A 21,638-nucleotide genomic window follows, 5' to 3' on the forward strand; every position below is an offset into this window, starting at 1 on the left:
GCAGTGTCTTTCCCCCTTTCTGCCTGCATATGGGGGGAGTGGAGGGTGCTTTTTCCTGACCCTTGAGCCTCTATCTTTTATGTCAGTAGCAGGCTAAGGAGAGTTGGGTGATACTTTCCACTCCCTTACTCCATGGGCTGATGTGCAGAATGGGCCACAATCTGCCCCCCCCCCCCAAATTCAGATGATCACAGAATAGTCAGTGGAACCTGACTGCAATCACAGAATATATCCATCCCTCCACAGATATAGATTCTCTCTCTGAGTGCCATGCCTAATATCATGGGGAGCTGATATTAATGTGACAAACGATGAACCATGTAATAAATGGTCTTTCAAGTGTTTGTCCTCTTTCCACTAATTCATGCATCGCAGGACTGCTACTGCCCTTCCAAACTTTGGAGCAGCTGTAGTCAACTTTTAACAGCTCCACTCTACAACTTTTCAAAGTCAACTTAACAATGAAATATTTCCTGGCCCTCAAAATTACACTAGTTCGAGTGGCAGGATAAGCAGCATCAGTCCTACACCAGGGTGCCACCTCCCTGCAAAACTGGAAATGGGAGTTTTACAACATCCGAAAGGGGAGATGACCGGGCCATTGTATGTGTTGTTCTAGGAGTGCTCTGTCTCTGTAGATGTGTAAATAGTAATGGTGTTTGTAGATGGTGCTTAAGATTATGTAAAATAGCTGCTGGGTTTTATAACATTTGTTGTATGCTTCAAATTGATTCCTAAGTGCACCTCTTTACAATATATTGGTGTGAGAGATCTGCAGTCACAAGTATACAAGTTTCCTCATGGCCCTAACCTCAGTCCATTTTCGTGGTCGCTAGTGAGGAGTTGCACAGTTTGGCGTTTGCAGCAATTAGTGCAGGGGGATGGACAGAGTGAAAATGTAGTGCTATGTGAAGGCACTTTGAAGCATTCTGTCTCACCTGGCCATAGATAAGTTCATCAAATGAAATTCTTTACACCTACTATAGAAATACAGTGTGGGCTCTATATGCAGATCATGCCAGAGGCTAAGGGAGCAGTCATGTCAGAGCTCCTTCTTCAGTCCAACAAATGATTTCTTTGTTGCTTCTGGTGCCATTAATGTGGTGGGCAGCAAGAGAGAGGCAGTGCAGAGGGGGGTTTGTCCTTCCTTTTTATAGTATTGCTCTCCCTTTTGACAAACCCTTCCAGGTGAGATTCAGGAGACGGAGGCTATATGGAAGTATGTTCCCTACTGCTTTTTCCTCACCTTTTGAATGCTGCTTGATGACTGTTTACTTCTTAAATGCAAATTAAGCAGAGAAGACGTTTGAAACAGAGCCATTTGCCAACCTCAATCCCATAATACCATACAATGGATTTTTATGGTTTCATATGCAATATTGCTGCACACATTTTATCAGGACAATAATGACCAGCAAATTATGAGTTTTTCAAATGATGCCTCAGAAGGCATGCTCTGTTCAAAGAACCATAGTGTGTAGGTTGTTGACATAGGGATACATTGCGAAAAGCTCCCAATCCTTCTGGCCAGGGACCCTTTGGGTTATGAAGTAGTTGTGGAAGAGACAAGGAAGCCAAAATCCATGTGGAAATATATATAACTGCATGCATTAAAATAGAAATTTATTCTTTGAAAATCCAAGTCTGGAATAAATCCGCCGTATACTCGCCAAAGCAAAATTTGGACTGGCTGGGTGAAACCTGAGCATGTATGAAGAGTCATGCTGAAGCTCATTTTGCCATAGTCAATGATTCAGCCTTGTTGTGGCGGTTGTGGCTGTATTTAGCTGATGTCACTATGCAGCTTCTGCAAGAGTTCAGGTTGGCAGAGAGTCTCTGGGAAAGGAAAAATTTTCACACTTCAAAAGTTTTCCTGCCTTCTGCCTCAGGAGCTCTGTTGAGCTTGGAGAAACCCCTGTGGAGCCCTGCTTTTTCAGGGAATGGATTTGAGTTTTTATTTTAAAATAGCATTGCTGCAAAAAGGCAGCAGAACACTAAAAAACTTAATGTGGAGAAAGGCATTTGTTGGATAATGTCTTAACTGAGGCTATGTTTCTAGTGTAATAAATATGCCAACGCTGCCTTCATCTTCTTCCAGCATAATAGACTATGAAAAGAAAACACCGGGTGGAAAGCTCTTGGCATGATGAGAGGAGGCTATTCTGAAGGATTTGATTCACACACGCTTACCCCACTTCAGGGAGTAGGAAACACTTGGAAGCACCATGTGTGTGGTAGGTGTGTGGTATTGTCTCGTGACAACTGCAATCAGCTCCTGAAATCCTTCACTTTGAGAGAATGATCCATGGCTCTGCTTGCAGCGATTTCCAAGTGGAATTGTTTTAAAGAGAGCAAATCTGTAAAATGGAGACGTCAGGGGACGCTGCTCTTCAGCTGATGTAAAACAGCATGGCTTCAGTGAAGCCAGCAGAGCTGCACAGAATTTCACCAGCCGAGGATCTGGCCCATAGAGTGTATAGTTGAGTGTTTTTATTTCCTCTCCAATTTCTGCCTATGTAGATGATACAGAATTGCTGCTTAATTAATTGCAGGCCGTGACAACAACCAACCCCTTAAACTGTTTACATTTCTGGATAAAACTGTAACACAACATTCTTTGTAAAGGCTGGACAATAATCTTTGACCAAGGGCCACTCCAAGATTTTGGAACAAGGGTGTTACAAATCTGTCCCTCTGAGTGTGGGTGATCAGACCACTCCAGGGATCTTATAGAGGAGAACTGAAGGATTGAGGGCACAGCAAGAGTAGTATCCTTATATTAGTTTTATTCTATAGATATATCAACAGACAAAGATGTGAAGATCGCTTTTATGTAATTGTGAGATATTCTATTCCCCTTTTCGAGGAGTAATGGTAGTTCGAATTAGAAAGCCTAATTCGAACTACCTACTCCGTGCCGCGTGTAGCCGCAGGCACGGAGTCTGACCTACCGGAGATTTAAAAATGGCAGCACCCAGCAAGATGCAAATGAAGCCCGGGATATTTAAATCCCGGGCTTCATTTGCAACTTCGATTGACTACATTAACCACCCTAGTTCGAACTAGGGTGGTAGTGTAGACATACCCTAAGATAGTAACTGGAAGAGGCTGGAGATCTGGCAGTTGCATGCGCTGTCTCAGCTTCTCTGTCGATTCATCTCCACCGATGCCCCAGCATGAAGGACCCTTATGAACATCTAATCAGTAGGTCTGTTGATGATTCACTGAGAAAATACCGTGTTAAATAGAGTTTCCTCTGAAACTGCTGCTTAGGATTTTCCTTTGGGTATCACACAGACAGGCAATCTCCTTAGTTTTGTTTTTTTCATGTTGTTTGTTCCATAGCCACGTTGTGCAATCAGGTCTCCTGATGTTCTTCCTCTTTGCCTTTGGCCTCTTCTGTCCACTCCACATTCATACCACATCCACGCTTAGTCTTACCCCGTTAATTCATTATAATCAATACATAAATCAAGAAAATCTGTGTGAATCATATCATAGAATAATAGGACTGGAAGGGACCTCGAGAGGTCATCGAGTCCAGCCCCCCGCCCTCAAGGGATATATGTGGGGCTGCACTCTTCCATTATATTAATGGAGGAGATGTGGCATCTGGGAGGGAGGTTGGGTGCCGAAGGGAGCTTGGGGTGTAAGGGATTAGAGTGTAGGAGGGAGAATGGAGTTTGGGAGGGAGCTTGGGTGAAGGAGGCGTTTGTGACCTAGGCCAGGGAACTGGAGTGCAGAGTTTTGGGATGTGACCTAGGGTAGAAGGGGACTTTGATTGGGACAGGAGATTGGGGTGCCAGATCTGGGAGGGGATATGAGTGCAAGAGGGGGACAGAGGATTTGGGTATGTTGAGTGGGGGGTGCAGAGGGTTGGGGAAGGGAGGGGCTGAAGTGCCAGAGGCAGGCTGTGGGCAGGAGACTTACCAGCTGGCAGCCAAACCAGCCTGCCTGCCTGCAGAGCTAAGGTTGCAGAGCTTAAAACATTTCCCAGCCATCCAGCCTGCCTGCTTGCCTGGCCATATGCTTCATTGAATAACTGACGAGAGGAGAGGGGGCATGGTTCTTCTTGGCTGCCTGTTATTCAAACAAGCAACTCCCATTGGCTGATTTCTGGCCAGAAATGGAGCTCAGCGCACCAGGGCAGCACCTGGCAGCCGGGAGCCCACTGCACAGCAGCCTTTAGCACGCAGGTGAGCTAGGCTGCAGCTGTGTACTCAGTGGGCCCCAAGTGGCCCATGGGCTGAGAACTGCTGTTTTAGACCTAACCCACTGGTGTATGCTGTCTTCAGAGAGAGTGAATGTTATAGTTTTGGTGAGTGTCCTAGTGAGGGGGGCTGGCCATTGCAGAGAGGCATCTTTGGGAGACTCCAGAACGGGAGGGATGGGCATGGAATGAACCTGAAGACCAGGGTTAGATTGGCAGACTCTTGAGAACTTTGTGGGTGAGGTAGACAGGCTGGTGTGGCAGGAAGATGACCCAAACTAATCTCCAGCAAAGCGCTCTCATGCTGAGGCAGAGGTGTAACAGTGGATTACAGGTCTGGGCATCCCGGACAGAACAGCACAGAGCCTTACTGTAATTTGCCAGTATTTCTTCTCTGTGCAACAGATCAGCATGTGGTCTGTCTATCATATAATCTCAGTTAAACCTTATTTTGTGGTATTAAATGGGATTGAAGTGAGTCATTGCCTTATGCTTGCTCTCTGGTAAATTTCATTCTAGTCTTTGTAGGAGTTGAGAGATCCTTTTATCCTAGATAATACGTAAGGGTGAAATGTTGTTAATAGTATGAATATTTTAGGAAAGAACCTGCCATTTAAAAACCAATACTCATCTTCCTGCATTTTTTTAACAATTTATTTCTAGATCCCACTGTGGGGGAGAGCAGATAAACAGCACATTTCTTCTGAAGAAAAGCTATTGTGTATCTAATGCCTTGCCAGTATTAAAGAAACGGTTTAATTGGCCTGCCTGGTTGTAATGTGTAGGAAAAGGGTATTATCCCTTCAATTATTTGAGCTCTCTGGCAGCGCTCACTGTGTTCTGTGTTTTACAAACTGCCAGAAACCAATCAGGGCATGGGTCCATAGGCCTTGCATGTTTGTGAATCACTAGTAAATATGGTTATTTGGGACCCAGCTGTGCCCATGTGGTGTTTTCATGGGTTTTATTGAGTAAAGAGTAAAAGACACAAAATACCATTGTGCTATAATATGTATGTATTAGGGGTGTCAAAAGTTAACCTGTGGGGGCTGGAGCAGCTTCCCACCACTGCAGGCAGGGGGCTACTCCAGCACCATGGGGCCTGCCGTGGACAAGGGCGCTCCAGTCAGACCAGAGCAGCCCCTTTCCATGGCAGGCTGAGATGTATCATAGGCAGGGGACGCTCTTTACATCTGTAACTAAGTATTTTTGTGCCTGGGCCAAATTATTAATTATTCGCCCCCTCTCCTTAGGTTAGCACGTCTTGTTCTTTACTTTTGCAGCTTATTATTTTTGCTTACTGTGTCTTTGTGCCCCTGATTATGATGTGCCCGGACGCACCCTGCCCTTATAAAAGCCCTGTCTGCAGCCAATGGGAGCTATGAGGCCAGTGCCTGTGGGTGAGGGCAGCACTAGGAGCCCCCAGCTGATCCTGCGCATAGGGGCTGTTGGGACATGCCAGCTTCTGGGTGCCTCTTGTGTCAAGCACTGCCTGGAGCCTGCACCCCTCACACTCTCCTACACCCCAACCTACTGCTCTACCCTGAGCCCTCTCCTGCACCCCAAGTCCCTCATTCCCAGCCCCACACTGGAGCCCACAGTCCCAGCCAGAGCCTTCTCCTCCTCCTGCACCCCAACCCACTGCCCCAGCCCAGTGAAAGTGACTGAGGCTGGGGGGATGGACTTAGTGGGGAGGGCGCAGGGCAGGAGAGTTTGGTTTTCCGTAATCAGAAATATGGCAACCCTATCTATATGCAATTCATATAGGAAGCCTTAAATTATTTGAATCAGTTTCCCTATATGTTGTGTTGTGTGTGATGTGATGTTTTATGTTATTTTATGTTACGTTGTTTTGTGTGTTGTGTTGTGTTGTGTTGTGTTATGTTACTTAAACTTCCCAGATCTAGAGCACACTGAGTTAGGGATATAGTTTCCATATGGAAAACTGAACTTGAGAGAGGTCTTAGAATTGTTAAGTGGAATCTGTTATCAGTGTGTGATATTTTGCAGAAAAGTGTTGGGATCCTGCCACTCTTTATGTGGATTGTTCTCAGATAAACCTGTCCTTTGAGGTGTTTTCCTCAGCTGTCACTCTCTTGGGGTGTATGCAGCTTTTAAATGATTTCTCTTTCCTGTGACCAAAAATGATTCAGTCCCTTTGGTTATTGTATTGCTTCAAGCTTCTGGTATTTATTTGACATATATTGAAGAAATTAAGAACCTGGGCTTCTCTAAAGATTTATTTGGGAATATTTAATGCCTATCCAATTTGTAGCAACTTGTTTGGACAAAAAGAGGGATGGCTGAGGAATTTCATTTAAAACAATCTTTGGTGTGCAGTTAACTATTTTTCTATTCCACTTTTAAAAATATTTGATTTGTCACTTCCTGTCAGCATTTTTACAAACATAGTGGATACTTTCTCCCCTGGATATGTGACAGATTATTGTTAGTAAATTCTGTTAGCTAAACTAGGAGCTGGATGTAAATTCCACCATGAACTGAAAGGAAAATAAAACACCCTTTTGTAGAATGGTTATTGGTTTTGCTGAGTTTTTTAAAAGTTTGCTTTATATTTGGCACTACGTACGCATGGCTTGTTACATCTAGATTCAAATGGAAAATAATTTTCAATTGTATAGAAGGCTGGATTTTTTTTCATTGGTTATGGGTTTTAAATGGCAGAGAGAGCCATGTCAGAAAAACAGTCATTAGCACTTTGTTTTCTAAGGAGTTGCTGCTACAGACTCCCAGTATTGCCCTGAGGAGGCACACATGGAATGGTGCGTAGGATGCTAGGCCCCATGTACTGGTCAGAGGTCTACAAGTTGCGGGGAGTTCAGAGGAAAAAACCATAAAGGACAAACGGGATGAAAGAGAGTACAAATATGTGCATTTTAGCAAAGCAAGACCTGCATTGTCAGGAGAAACAGTTTCTTGGCCCCTCTGAAGTCTTAAACACTCATAACAAGTTAGAGAAAAGGGCCAACCAACTCCCCCGACCCAGGACTGTAGGACTGTTGGATTGTAGTCCTTGCCTTTATGTGCTAAAACGAGATGAAATAATTGAGTTCAGCAAACAAAGGGATGGGGGTATGGATGGAGGAGTAGAAGGGTTACAGGAATTTCTGGTTGCTTGGTTTAGTGATGTGTATTTTTAATGCTTACTGGCTGTCCACCTAGTCATTACCGTTTGGCAATTTATCCAAGGCAACTGCCCTGGGTAGGCAGGAGGGCAGTCCACAAGTCAATGATTTTGAAGAATATGCCAAATAGCTATGGCTTTATTTGGCCTTGCAAAGGAATTCATCAGAAACTCCAGATACAGTTAAGTAACACTCTTTTCTCAATTGTGAAATCTCCCCTGTGTATAAGTTCTGAGCCATTTCTTTGAATTGACTATGCTCGGGGTTCTCAAACTGGGGTCTATGAATCATGTCTGGGGCTGCAGGCCCTGCTGATCAACTCCTCCCCTTCCCTCGCAGTGCCTCCTGTACACCATGGAACAGCAGCATACAGGAATCACTGGGAGGGAGAGGGAGGAATAGGGACGGGATGTGCTCGGGGGTGTGAAGGGAAAGAGGGGAGCAGAGGTGGGTACTGAGGCTGAATGGGCAGGCTGAGGACCCCTGGGAAACTGGCTTGGGGATCTGTGAAAAATTTTAAATGAAAATGGGGGCCTCAGGTTACTAAAGTTTGAGAACTACTGCCCTACGCAATTTGTGTTGGTCTCTTGGGGCAAAGTCTGTCCTCTCCTGTTGGTTTATTCCCAAACCGTCCTGTTTTTACATTTCACTTTTCTCTACTGAAAAGTCAACAGAGTCTGATGTTTAAAGTATATTCCTTGAGAATACTGATTCATATGCTACATATTGTACGCAAAGCTAGATGCATGCCCTTCTTTTTCTTGCAGCCAGGTTTAAGGTATGGAGAGTGCAGTTTTCGGTGTACTAGGATATATGAACAAGTCACATTATGTGTAAAATATGCTTTTCCCCCCTGCTGAAATAAATTATGGGTAATTGAATGTTCACGCTTGTAACTTAGGTTTAGTTTAGTCAGGGTCTATGAGAAGGAATCGAGTAGGCTATGGAAGTAGATACAGTGCAAAAATTCTTTCTGCTTAGGAACACTATTGTCTAAAACACTGGAGAATGTCCCCAAAACATGAAAAGTTAAATGAATTCTTCACTTAATAAAAACAAAACCGGGATTCTAGGAATGATTTTTATTTCAGTGATAACACACGCATGATTAAAGATGGGGTATTAATAATCCATGTCAGGAAGGCATTATCTTCTGACGATGTGGAAACGATATTCCTGTAAAGCTGCGTGAGGAAGGGCTTCTAAATGCACAACATTGTTGTGCATCCCTTCACGGTTTCAGTGCTGCGTGACATGCCAGCAGAGTGCGGCTCAGGTAAATTTCTAATGTGGATGAAAAGGCACAAGTAGTAGGTAGAGGTTAGGACTTTGCAGAATCTCGGTTCCTCTCTCATTTCCCACATGTTCCTTCTGGCCAGTTTTATTCAGTGGGAGTGAAATTCACTGCTGTATCGAGCGCCTGTACAAGTCCCACAGAAGCCCTCTGGTGAAGACTTGGGATGCTAATTTGCCTTATTGTGCCCCTCTTCACAGAGGTGAAATTCACCCAATATATACATGCCTCCTGTTTGCCTTGAAACAAAGGCAACGATTACAATAGCAAGGCTGCCCATATGTCATTCCATGTGCACAGTCTAAGATGACCCTGCATTGTCCAGCATCTCTTTGCTAGAAAATTCCCTTTCTGAACCTAAGCCTGTGTGTAGCCTTCTTGCCCCATTCTTTGTTTCCCTAAATTGTCACATGGAAACATCTTGCCCTCAACCCTACCTCCCCACACTGCACAGCCCCTTTTATCCTCAAGACTGAGCATAGTTTGGTATAGTCAAGTTACCTGGTTTTTTTTTTCATGTCTGTAAACATACGTACACCCTGACTGTACTTAAAAGGTTCATTCTTTCTAGAAATATTACCAGTTTGCAACTTTTAAGTACAGGCAGTCCCCGGGTTACGTACAAGATAGGGACTGTAGGTTTGTTCTTAAGTTGAATTTGTATGTAAGTCGGAACTGGTACATATTGTAGGGGAAACTCTAGCCAAACATTTCTCCAGAGCTCAGTTTTATTCTCCCACACCTCACTTCCCTCACTCCTTTATTCTCAAGCTGAGGTGTCTGCTGAGAAAAGCCGCTCCGCGTCTCCCTGGTCTGCTGGGAGGGGCGCTAGCTTCGCGTCTCCCTGGTCTGCTGGGGGGAAGCAGCTAGTGCAGGGTTGCCTCACCCCGTTTGTAAGTAGGGATCCGATGTAAGTCGGATCCATCTAACCCAGGGACTGCCTGTACAGGGAATCTGTCTCAAGCTGTGAGGGCAGTGGTGGGGAACCTGCTTCCCGCGGGCTGCATGCAGCCTATCAGAGATTTACGTGTACCCCACAAGTAGGGTTGCCAAATGGTCTCCCAAAAAATACCGAACACACAGGCTAAAAATTTGTCGAGCTAAAAAACAAAAACAAAAACACCGCCACGAACACACATGCTATGTTTAATACTTAACTTTATTATAAACAGTCTTCATCCTGTTTAATACTTAACTTTATTATAAACCATCTCCATGTAAAGAGGCTTAGAAGTAATTGTGCAGATGTGCATACGAGTGTCATTGTTTTCTATTCCTCTAAAGCTAAGGCTGTAGAAGAATTTCAAAGAACTCCTTTTTATCCTGCAGCTGAGATGATTGTAGAGAACTCCCATCGCCGATCGTGCCCCGCCTTCCAGCCATTCTCCCCGCCCGTGCTAGGCTTCTGGGCTTCTGACGTGCCCAGAGTGGTGATCGCGGCCCCGCCTGCCAGCTGGGACTCCCAGGCTGGGAAGCGGGGCTGCGATCGCCGCTCTGGGCGTGTCAGAAGCCTAGCGGGGGCAGGGCGCGATTGGCGCTGGGAGTTCTCCACAATCATTTCAGCTGCCGGATAAAAAGGAGTTCTTCTGCGCAATCACAGGCTCCCAGCGCCGATCGTGGCCCTGCCTTCCAGCCACTCCCCCCGCCCTCGCCAGGCTTCCATCCGGTGCGCAGCCAGAAAATACCAGATATTGCACATGTCCGGTATTTTCTGATTTTTTATTTGCCAGACAGAGAGTGCAAATACCAGACTGTCTGGTAGAATACTGGACACCTGGCAACGCTACCACAAGGCATTTTGGTTACCATTACCCATGCACAGAGTTGCCACATTCCTCTGGTTTCCATTTCTCCCCAGTATTACTGAAGTGATTAAAGCAATGGCATGTGGATTGACATGCATGCGGATTTCACACAACATTGACCGTGAGAGCCGTGAGTTTGCTCTACATCCAGTCAAAGTGCTGCTGTGGGTCAGTTGGTGCATCCCACAAATTGAAGGTACAGAAGCGCAGCGTGTCCCAGGAAACCATTTTGCAGCCCACTGAGATGAAGGAGGGCCACTCGTGTGGCCCACTCACTAGCCTAGGTTGCCCATCACTATGGGTATGTCTACACTACCTCGCTAGTTCGAACTAGCAGGGGTAATGTATGCATACCGAACTTGCTAATGAAGCCCGGGATTTGAGTTTCCCGGGCTTCATTAGCATAAAGCCGGCGCCGCCATTTTTAAAAGCCGGCTAGTGCGAACCCCGTGCTGCGCGGCTACACGCGGCACGGGCTAGATAGTTCGAACTACGTAGCCATTCTGAACTATCTGTACTCCTCGTGGAACTCCTACGTAGTTCAAACTATCTAGCCCGTGCCGCGTGTAGCCGCGCGGCACGGGGTTCGCACTAGCCGGCTTTTAAAAATGGCGGCGCCGGCTTTATGCTAATGAAGCCCGGGAAATTCAAATCCCGGGCTTCATTAGCAAGTTCGGTATGCATACATTACCCCGCTAGTTCGAACTAGCAGGGTAGTGTAGACATACCCTGTGTTAGGGTCTTTCAGAAGAGAATACATTTCTTTAGCCACACGGATGTAGAATAGATATAACTTGTACCTACCTGTATGGTGTTTGTTTCTGCCTCCACACACTTGTGCAATTTTTGTCATTGGTAGCCCCACTTCTGCCCATCCCTAACACACATGGCTGTTGTCTCCCAGATGACTTTGCTCCTGTTGTGCATTTGGTTTCCTTTCCCTTTTCTGTTCCTCATCCTTTGGGTTCATAAATTCTTTGGAGCAAGGTCTGTGGCCTCCTGGAGCCCCACTTCAGACTGGGGCTTGTTGGAACTATTTTAATCCAAATAAGAAGACAAAACAGTGCTCAGATGCATTCTGAGTGCTTTTAACAATTGATTTTTATGAGGGGGGAGCAGCCACCTCTTACTAGGTATGCTGGGGTCCTTTGGCCAAAACTCTGTATTCAGTTCCTTTCCCGGGATTTCACACCAATAATTCAGTGACATACATTTCATTGTTAACTGCAACAAGAGGCAGTAAACTACCTGACGTTCTAACAGCAGATCAGATGTTTCATATAAAGCTACTCGGACACAAGCATGTGACATTAACAACTGAAGGTGATAAACACTATCTTATTGCTGCACTCAGAAGCATGTATGTGTCAAGTTATAGGAAATAGAGGACTACCCTGTATTGTGATTGGCGTTTTTTTGTCCTATAATTTCATCAGGGGTCTGGCAGCCAGTTACAGTAGATGAAATATGTACCCTACATAGGTGCATTAAAAGCAACACTGGATACCTAGATTGAACTCAGGATATATATAGTCAGTTGTGGAAAATCTTGAGGAGGAAGTGCAAAACAAAATTGCTCTAGCTATCTATGGAGCATCTCTTGAAACCCTTGAATCAGACACCTAATACTGATTTAATACTATTGAGCTGCAGAATGTGTAGTCTTGCAGGAGAGCGGGATTTGACAGTGATCTTAGAAATCTTTGAGCCAATATGTTGGGGAGAGGATGTGCTGCGTAGTTTAAAAAGCCTTACGGATGTTAGGGTTTCACCATAAATGAACTCCCCTTCATATGTGTTAGAAACATCAATACCCTTTCTGATGGGAAAGATGAGTGGTTGCTCTAGAGATGGGCGGTGAAAGTTGCTGCCTATCCGGGTGCTGGAGAACTCTCTTACCATAATAGTAGAAAAACTCTTGTGCTAATTCTACTTCCATTTTTGAAATTACCTTTTAAAAGTATTGTTGGCCAGTAATGGGAGCATACACTGTGCAAAAGACAACTCCTGATGCTTCCGGAACTTGGGAGTTAGTTCATTTCCTTCCGGGGTACCAAAGGGAGGAAACTGTCATAGGAGTGGGGAGATTCCATGGTCTTTTCTGAATTGAAAACAATACATGTTGCTTTGTGTATAAAACACTATAAGAAATTCTTGGGGCTGGTCAGCTCTGAAAATGTGCATTAGGGTAGCTACATTTCTCAGGAGGGAGAGTGAAAAATCCCCATCCCTGAGCACGAAAGCACACGCTATCCTGACTTAATTCTCTGCATAGACTGTGCCAGGCTGACTAGCTACTAACTCCTAAGGAAGTGAATTAACTACAAGGATGGGAGCACCCCTCCCATCATTGTACCGAGGGTCGATAGCAGTGGTGGACAACCTGCAGCATACGGCTCATTGAGGTTCCACCTTCAGCCCATGGACCCCCTGGCTGTCCCCTTCCTCAACAGAGCCCCTTATACTTCTTATATCTCTCCCCTCCCTCCCATCACTTTCGGAGAAGCCACGAATCAGCCACTTGCTCCAGAAGTGCTGGGAGGGAAGGGGAGGAGCAGGTAAATATTGGACTCCAGTGTGTGAGGGGCACGTGGAGGTGGGGGTCTGACAGGGGAGCCGCAGGCTGACGTGAAGGAAGGCCACTCATGTGGTCCACCCATTATTCGTGGTTGCCCATCCCTTGCCTGTAGTGAAGCGGTACAGCAGAGAGGTTGCAGTGCTGCATCTGCGCCACAGTAGTGTTTCAAGTGTAGACATAACCTAAGTCATTTGATTTGTGGACTCCAAAAGAAAAAGTGTCTCAAGATACATCGAGATATTCATAAGTAATTGGTTTGGAGTGAAGTGCTCAAAGTCCTATGGCTACAACCTCAGCATGAATTCTCCACACTGAGGCTCTGGTCTTCAGTGTTCTGAAAGTCAGTAAGCTAAGAAAAGGCCTCTCGCAGGAAATACGTGTAATCCGGTAGGAGCAAATTCTGTGCAGCACTGAGCAATCACAAACCTATAGCTGTAATAGTAATCCATAGTTCTTGCTGGTGCTTAGCAGCTCTCTGGATTTTGCTCATTGGCACCATCTGGATAATTTGCCCTCTTGTGGCAGAATCCAGTGTATGGTACAGCAGTTCATAAGTTCAGTGTTAACTCTGTGTTCCCATGCTGGGTTGGCTTGTGAATATATTACATCAAGAATTGCAAAACTTGAGTGTTTTTCTTGTAACCTATGTCACTGGAACTCAAGTAAGCACATCAAATTTAATTGACTCTTTTTTAGAAGCATGAAGTAATTTGAAACTGTTTCCATGGAAATAGTACTGGAATAACTTACCTGTCGGTAGTGTTCTTGTTCATGTTGGGTCTCTGTGCCATTGACAGGACATAAAGCAGCTTGGCTCCAGCTTAGACTGGATTCGTCTGAAGTAAGATGCCGAGGAAAGGGAGTTCATCCGATCTCACAAATTTAAACTTCAATGTATTTTCTTCTCTTTGCAGTGCTGGTTATGTGCCAATCCACTGTACACGTTTGTAAAATACATTCTTTCTCATCTATGCTTTGAACAATGTAACTGCCACCACGTGCTGGGAAGTTGGAAAATGCAAAATATTTTGTTCAAATGTAGCCTTTCCAGAAATTAATAAAAGCATAAAAATATGTGGAAGGAAGAGGTATTCATGGGGAAGGAGAACAAAACAGAAATCTAGTTTTTGTTCTGAATGTAGCTTTTTTTCCTCTCTTTTTTGTGTGTGTTTTTGTTTTTGTTTTTTAATTTTACATCCCCACCAGATTTCTTTAATGCACAAATCAAATGCATACAGCTGCAGTAATCATTACTTTAACAGATGCTGCTGTGGAAGAATAATTAGCTTTGAATAACAAATTGCTATGCTATCCCAGGCAGTTTTGCTTTATAATTATATGCTGTAAGTGGAAGTCATCTTAATATCATTATGAATTCATGAAACCATTAACTCAGTTTTCTACAGTCTCTCAACTTTTTGAAATGTTATTCATTCAACTACAATGCCAGTCAGTTTTTGTCCAGACAGTAGAAAGTAAAAATCAATTAACTGCTGCACAGAAATAAAATATCTTCCAACAGTACAGATGCAGTACAAATAACATGTTACTTCTGTTTTACTAACTGTTTCTGATGGGTAGTTTCAAACAGTGAACCACAATTGGGTGGTGTGACGAAGATAAACTTTTCTGTAGTTGTTACCAGCAATGAATCCCATGGCTACTCAGATCTTCTCTGTGCATATACTCTGACTAGGGCTGACTGAAAATTTCCCTTCAAAACTGTTTTTTCTATTGACAATTGTGTTTTCAGTTGAATTACAGAAGTGCTTATTGTCCACAAAAACTTGTCTTGTCATTTAAAAACAGAACACTTGGAAACCAAGAAGTTTCGGGTTTTAGCTGAAAACCAAGCATAATTTTATCCAGAAATGCTGCACCATGCTTCATGTGAGTCTAGTTTGCATGCTTCATGGCTCCATCTCCTCTTCGAGCCAGGTTCCCAAGCTCTAGTATGTTCCCCATGATTACACTGATCATATGTCCCAATTTTTCTGGGACAGTCCCGAATTTAAATACTCTGTCCCGGTACCCCATCAAATAGTGAAATATCCCGGAAAGCCCGGCTGGACATTTTACTGCTTGATGGGTACACTAGCTTGTGGGGAGAAGCAAGAAATGCACTATCCCATTGCTCCTCGCCCAGCACAGCAGCCTCCTCCTCCCCCCCCTCCACCCAGCAGGGTGTATAAGGAAGTTGGCCAGCTTCCAGTGGCATAAGGCCCCTCCCTTTCCTCTTCCCCTTCCTCCTCCCATGGGACCGCCTCTGCCACGTGGGGTCCTGGTCCGGCGGCACCACCTCCTCCTCCTCCAGGCTGCCTTGGCGCTCCAGCTGGGGTGCTGCAGGGTGGGGCGTGCTCAGGCTCAGCGGGTGCCAGGACTGCAGCAGGAGGCTGCCCGCGGTGCTATTTTTAGTACCGCAGTCCCGGTCCCCACAGGTGGCCCAGTTCCAGCTGGAATCAAGCAGCAGCCGCACGAGATGCATTTCAGCCGGGGCAGCCTCACTGGAATGGGCCTTGTGTGGCTGCTGCTTTACTCCAAGTGGAGCCGGGAAGCCCATGGGGATTGGCACTGCAGTACTAAAAATAGCACTGTGGGCGGCCTCTGCTCCAGTCCCAGCATGCAGTCCCATCCCGGGAGCAACTGGGGCCGGGGCTGAAGGGGCTTCTGTGCCCGACTGTGGTAATAAAAATAGTATCACATCCCCAGCTCCAGCACCGCATACTGCTTTCCACGTTGAAGGCAGAAGGTGAGGGAAGGGGTAGGGGGAGAAGAGGAAGGGGTTTGTGCTGAGGGGACGGGGTCAGGGCAGGAGAAGAAAGGGTCAAGCACCATGGAGCAGGGGGGAGAAGAGACAAATGCCAGGGGGCCAAGAGGAGACAATGAGGAAAAGGGCAGGAGTGGGGAGGAGACGGAAGGTGTCAGTGGGAGTGGGAGAGGGGAGGGGACAGGGTGATGCTGTGGGAGAGAAGGGACAATGGGGGAAAGAGGAAAGAAGAGGAGTGGGGAGGAGTGAGTGCAGGGAGAAGAGGGTTTGAAAGGAGGGGTGGGAATGAGAAAGGCAGGGGTAGGAGCAAGTCGTGTGTGAGGGCACCGAGGGGAATGAGGAGAACTGGGGCAAAGGGTGGTGAGGGGATGGGCACCAGGCAGAAAGAAGGCAAGGAGGGTGGGGTAATGAGGGAAGGGAGAAGCACCAGGAAGGTGCAGGGGTAAGGGAAGGTGCAGGTGCCAGGAGATCGGGGGGTGAAGCAGAAGGGCACACATGGAGGTGAGGCAGGGCAGGTGGGTAGTGGGAAGTGTTAGGAGAGGGGATTGGGAGGGGAAGCTACAGATGATCAGAGTGGGACTAGAGGAGGAGTGGACATGGGGAAGAGAAGGGCTAGTGCAGAGGTGGGGAGCAGGTCCCCAAAGGGCTGAGGGGAGTGATAAGGGCAGGAGCCAGTACAGCAGAGGAGGGTGAGGGGTGGGGGGCAGCAGCAAGCATCAGGGGAGGGTGGGAGACATGGCAGCAGAGGGAAAAGGGAGAGGTTTATAAGATAATAACTTGGGTGCCACAGTAGCACAGATCTGAACAAGCGCACATGAACTCAATCCTGGTGCACAAGACAAAATTCACTCCGCTAATGGGAGGAACACCTTGGAGGGAACACTTCCCCCAGTCTCTCCTCCTGAGTTAATGCAATGCAAATTGGGTTAATGCAATTGCAGGATAGTTGCATGGGTGGGGGGGTCCTGTGGGGGCTAAACCCATCCCTATTGGGAGGAGTTCTTAGAGGGGTCACATGACACCCTTTACTTCTGGTCATGTGTCCACCTTGACCCTGTAAGTATTACTTCTAGGGGAAAAAGTTCTTGTGGCAGGAGGTGTGGCTAACGTCCCTAATTTTAGTTCTGAAAATATGGTCACCATACCCATGATGCATCATGGCCAGGGATTCCCATGGTGCACTGTGGTGGCATAGCAAGAGATGGGACTGTGGTGCATAGGATTGCCAGGTATCCGGTATTCACCCGGACAGTCCGGTATTTTCGCCTCCTGTCTGGGATGGGGAGGACCCGGCGCCCGTCAGGGGGGCTACTCACGGCCCCTCTGGGTCTGTTGGAAGTGTCGCTCCAAGGGCCAGCGTCTCAGGCCGCCTCGCCTCCGGGTCCAGTGCACGTCCGGGGGTCTGGAACTCTCTTCCCCTCGTGTCACTGTCCTCCGCCACCTCGTGACCTCTCGGGCCACCTCTGCTGCCTTGGCACCCCAGGTCGCCCTGCCGCGGTGCCTGCCTCTCGTGCCAGCTCCGTGCTCCCCGCTTGCCCCCGCCGCTGCTGCCCGGGGTTTCTGCCGGCCTCCTCCCTCGGCCGGCGTCTGCAGTCGTCCCCGGAGGCCCCCTGGCTGCCTCCCTGCTCCCAGCCGTGCCCGCCGCGATCCTCCTCCGGCCGGCGTCTGCGGTCGCTCCCTGGGACGCCCCGGCCGGCCCCACGCTCTCCGCCGCTTCCGCCCCTGACCAGCTGGTCCGGCCGCCTTTTAAACGCGGCGGGCAGACTCGGGCACACGCGCCGCACCGCCGGGGGAGCGAGCCGGCTCCTGCTCTCCTCCCCCCGCTGCTGGGGTCGTCCGCGGGCGCACCCAGGGACGGGGGCACCCCGTCACAGTAGCCGAAGCTACAGTATGTTTATACCCGGCGTATAAGACGACCCCCGATTTTTGGGGGATGTTTTTTAGTATAAAAAGTTGTCTTATACGCCGGAAAATACGGTACTCTCATGAGACATCACAGCAACATTTCTAAATCAATGTTTCCATCTTAAAAATTTTGGCTTAAAACTTCCTTTTTTTTTTTCGTTTATAGCAGTTAATAATTTTAGTGTGTGGAGGGGTTATTTTCACCAAAATTTCAAAATTTTCAGTGGGGAAGAACAAACCTACTTTCCTACTGGCACTAGCTGTGAAAAGTTTGATTTGTAATTCCCTGCAAAACTCACATTTCTGTCTAAGCTTTTTGGTAACTGCTGCTAATGCCCCTAAAGTATTCAGAACTTCAGCAGCCAATCAATACTTCCCATCATGTTTGTAAGGAACAAAAGGAAAAACGTAAAAAGCTTATTTATTCATGTTTTCTTGCCTAAAAACATCTCAAAGAGTTTTAATATCAGCAACAACTCTGGACTCAGGCACTTCCTGGAGAATTAACCTCCTTTGGGTTAATGGATCAAGGCAAATCCTTGGGCTATCAGCTTTTGCAGCGTATCATTAATCCAGGAAATGCCTTGAGCAGTAATCATTATTGCTGAAATTCTTGCACAAACACTGATTACAAAATTTATTAAAGTAAGTGAGGGACAAGCCAAAGGAAATGCCTGGGCTCACATGGACTTTTTATGTTTGTTCTCTTCAAAACATCATAAAAATAAACAACATAATTTATAATTATAAAACTGACAGGGACCAGTATGGGTAAATCCAAATAGGGCATGCCAAAGCCCTAGAGCATGTGTTCTGTGATACTTAAACATCTCTACTCACTAATCAGAAACTAAACGTTTTCCTTCCTCTACTATTCAGTTCCTTTGGCTTAATATCCTGTCAAAACAAGATCTGAGTGCATATATTTATCTGGCACTATGGCACCATTATGGGTGGGGGCTGTTAACTGATGCTATCTTGTAGTCCCATATTTTCTTGGTTTTGCAAGGTGCATTGCAAGATTGTTTGCTGAGCTGTAGTTCCTAGAGCCAGGCAACTGATTATTATACAAATGGGGTGGAATAGTTTAGGGGTGTAATGAAAAATTTTGTTCAAAACAAAATATCTCATTTGTACGTCAAGTGTGTTAGGTATTTTATACTTATTAAGATCAAGGGAAATTTCTAAACACAAAGTTGTTTCATTTTGATTTGAAGGTTTTTTTTTTCAACAGAAGCAGTTGAGCAAACCTGACATGAATTCTTGAAACGTTTCTGTGGTGCTGAATCTGAATATTTTGCAAAAAAATGTTTAGTCCAAAATATATTGCCTAGTGGCTGCTGCTTTTGTTGTTTAATGTAATGTAGCTAGGTAAAGTAACTTGGAAAACTGTATTTGTAAAACACACTACGGTGAGCAAGACAATACTACCAGGGGTACCGTATGGGCCCAATGATTTGATTAGGTCTTTTCAGTGTTTCTGCAGTGGTTGTGACGCAAACTGAGTGCTTACTTAACAATGAGTAACTAATTTGATTAATTTTGACTTTATTTTCTGTACACAAATTGGCTGTGACTGAAGTGAGAAATTATATTTCAAAATGATTTGTGAGCCCATGTGTGAATAATTCATGGCTAACAGATCATTTAGCAGCTCACTGTGAGTATTCACAATTTGTACTGTGTTAACACTTGTCTTGCACCAATCATAGTGGAAAATTTGCTGTCTTCAAATATGTGTGCTTAAAATCCAAGTGCCCTAGTGTTCACAAAAGTAAAAGTGAAAGATAGTAAACTCAGTGAAATTGAAATTTGCTTGTGAATTGAAATTAATATTTATGGAAAACCCCATACAGTATTTTCTCACCTCTATTTGTGTTCCAGTTGGATCTGAATAGAATTATATGTATTTGTGTATTCTGTATCTTGGTGTAAAGTGTGATTCTGTATCTTGGTAGAAACTGAACTTGGTAGAAAGTGTGATCCCCCCCATCCCCGGCTATAGAATCAAGGATAGCTTCAAAACAAGCTGGTTTGTATTAAATTAAATTATTCCTTTCTGCAGTTTGCATGGCAAAGTGGTAGCAGTAGAATTTCAAAACACACCTGGTTTTGGTTGCCATCACTAGCTCAAAAATTAGATCCTTTTCACTAGTGGGTTCTTCAGCCTTTTGAAGATGGTTTTCCAGTGTATTAGTTTGCAATTTATGAGTTTGGATGGTTACCCAGTCACATCTACACCATAAGTGAGGTTATACAGTTCCATGGGCACAATTTTTTTGTGATCCTGAGTGATGTCGTGGGGTTGATTTTAATTTTTTTAAGTGTTGACCAGGAGAATTGCATATTGGTAAAGGTTTTCTAAATGAGCTGGCTACGAACTGACCGAGTCTCTTATAGATATAAGATACTATGATGGTTTTGTACCCCCCTTTTCCTTTATGAAATTGACTTATGGATATAAATATGCATCGCTCAAAGATGCTTTGGACAAAATACCTCATGTAAGCTATCAATTTTAATGTCACAATCTGTTGGATCTGTATATCTTATTTTGGTGTATGTATCATTCTTGCTTGCAAAGTTAAAAATGTTGGGTATGGAATGGTTTAAAACGTGCAAATAAGGGCCATCAAGGGCATTTCCCTCAACATCTGGGTGATCACCTGAAAAGAGCTTCCTTTGTCCTTTAAGTTTAAAGCAATGGTTATTTTTAGGAAGAGGACATGGGACCACCCCAACTATTAGGGCCTGACCAGGTAATTTTCTATGGAAGGGTAAAATGTAGAAACAAAGAATTCCCACCCAAAAGGAAGGCTATTTAGGATGCAAAGTTTTCAGGCTCTTTGTCTTTGGCTGGAATGTCACTCCCAAGAGAATAAACTAGAGATCCCAGAGAAAAGAAAAGATCTTCCTCAGGCTTGTAGGTTTAGGTCAGTGGTCACCAACCAGTATTTCAGGATACACAGGTAGATCTTGGAGCCTCTGACAGGTAATCCTGACTGGTTTTTCCTAGAGGCTCTCAGCTGCCCCTCCCCGCAGTGCTGTGCATCTCCTGCCCTTTGCCTTGCAGAAGGCATGTTAAGGAGTAGTTGACTGTCTGATAAGCATTTGCTTATCAGATAGTCTGTCGACTAGTCGATTCCTCCCTCGCCCGCTTGCTGCCTCTATGAGATAGAGGCAGCCAGGGGCGGAAGGGTAATTCAAAGTGACAGCGCTGCACCGCTGAACCAGGGATCAGCTGTGTGGCGCTGTCACTTTGAAAAGCCAGGGATCAGCTGGGTGTTTCAAAGGGGCAGCTGGGCGGTGCTGCCCCTTTAAAATTCCGAAACACTGTGGAGCCCGGGGTCAGCTAGGGAATCCCCAGCTAACCCCAGGCTCCCCGCAGCATTTCATCTGAGCCTGGGGTCCACTGGAAAGTGCCCAGCTGACCGTAGGCTCCCTGCCGCATGCAGCAAAGCATGAAGCCCAGGATCAGAGGGGGACTCTGAATCCCCTGCTGACCCCAGGCTCTGTGGCTTTGAAATGTCCAAGAGCGCCCACTGGGGACTCTTGTACATTCCAAAGCAGGCACCCGCATGCAGCCTGGAGTCAGCGGGACTTCCCATTCCTCATTCCTCCTGTGACATGTACAAGAGCCCCACCGTGCCGATCAGCTAGTCGAGCTGATATCGAAATTCCATCAACTACTCGAGTAGGCAGTTAACCGCAATTTAGCATCATTACCTGGGAGCTGCCTCCCCCTGCCAGAGTCTGTGCCCCAACCCTCTGCACCTGCCTGGTACAAGGAAGGGAGAATCAGGGAGGGATGGAGGGAGCAGGGGCAGGACCTCAGAGAAGGGGCACAAAGTAGGCGGGGCAGGGGTATTTGGGTTTGAGGTAGATCTTGGATTGCACTTAAATTCAGAAAGTGATCTTGTGCTTCAAAAGGTT

General features: G+C 45.9%; 1 protein-coding gene and 1 long non-coding RNA gene across 7 annotated transcripts in view; one reads left to right on the forward strand and one right to left on the reverse strand.

Annotated features, from left to right (window-relative positions):
• The window catches only part of FBLN2 (fibulin 2), a 186,096-nt gene that overhangs the window by 86,054 nt on the left and 78,404 nt on the right, over nt 1–21,638 (forward strand). The gene's annotated exons all lie outside the window — the stretch shown is intronic.
• LOC142830993 (uncharacterized) lies at nt 8,477–13,954 on the reverse strand. The gene is made up of 3 exons (XR_012906576.1): nt 13,784–13,954; nt 11,260–11,488; nt 8,477–8,640 (listed from the first exon to the last, which is right to left on the reverse strand). It is a non-coding gene; the product is annotated as an uncharacterized LOC142830993 (long non-coding RNA).

The sequence above is a fragment of the Pelodiscus sinensis genome, chromosome 11, assembly GCF_049634645.1.
Source record: "Pelodiscus sinensis isolate JC-2024 chromosome 11, ASM4963464v1, whole genome shotgun sequence".
Classification (NCBI taxonomy): Eukaryota; Metazoa; Chordata; order Testudines; family Trionychidae; genus Pelodiscus; species Pelodiscus sinensis.